This window comes from Bison bison, unplaced genomic scaffold, assembly GCF_000754665.1.
Source record: "Bison bison bison isolate TAMUID 2011002044 unplaced genomic scaffold, Bison_UMD1.0 scf7180017864080, whole genome shotgun sequence".
NCBI classification, from domain to species: Eukaryota; Metazoa; Chordata; class Mammalia; order Artiodactyla; family Bovidae; genus Bison; species Bison bison.
This window is the reverse complement of record NW_011494652.1, coordinates 5824409-5825394: the sequence shown is the minus strand read 5'-3', so window position 1 is coordinate 5825394 and position 986 is coordinate 5824409.

The following is a 986-nucleotide window of genomic DNA, read 5'->3' as shown; positions in this document are numbered from 1 at the left end:
AGGCAGCCCTAGCTGACGCATGAAAACCCGCCAGCAGGTGCCTGCACCCCGAGTGGGTCACCCACAGCCCTGCCCCAGCCACCCACTCCATCCTGGGTTCATCTGAGGGTGGCCGCCTCACGTGCTCACACCACCCTTTCTTTACACCTGCCCCTGGTCTCGACACGTTTCCGCACTTAGCAGGTCCCTGGGGCCTTCGGTGTCTCACTCATACATCCTGTGAGAACTCAAGCCTTAGCCCAGCCCCCACCTGCCCCACACCTACTCACACAGAGCTCGGAGTGGGGAAGTACAGCATCGCTTAGGCCCTGCAGACTGACAGGCCCAGGTTCAGATCCTAGCTGATACAGGGTTGCTCTGGGCAAGAGCAGTCCCTTATGGGGACCTCGGTTTGATTGTCATGTGGGGCTCAGAATGCCCTGTCAGCCTCAATGTGGCCAGGTAGGCTGAAGTCCCCATAAGTCCCAGTTCCAGCAGAGGGGCCTGGTCACCAAGACTCCCTCCCTTCCCCCCAGGCAGGGCAACAGAAGCCTGCAGGAGGGTGAGCCCAGACCTGTCCTTCAGGTTAGGGTGACCGAGGTCCCATGACTGAGCTGGTGTGACCCCAGCACCTTCCTCAGGATGTGGGGCCGGGCAGGGGGCTGGGCCCAGAGCTGGGGCCACTTCCTGCACTGAAGGAAGTCCTCCTGCTGTCCCTGCTGACCTGCCACTGCCCCCTGGGAACCCCTTCGTCCTTGAGGTATTGAGGCATTGAGGGCCACGGCATTGAGACCCAGCCGCTGGGTGCTTAGTTCCTCTGGGATCCTGGAGGAAGTGGGAGGAGCAGGGAGGAAGGTCTCTGGGGACAGGACGTCCTCCCTTTGTCAAGTGGGCAGGACCCAGACACTAGTGGCCCCATGGGTTTCCCGTCCCAGCGGAGACAAATCATCTGTCTGGTTGGGCCACGTCTTGGTGGGGACCCTCACCCTGGGCCCAGATCACAGCCA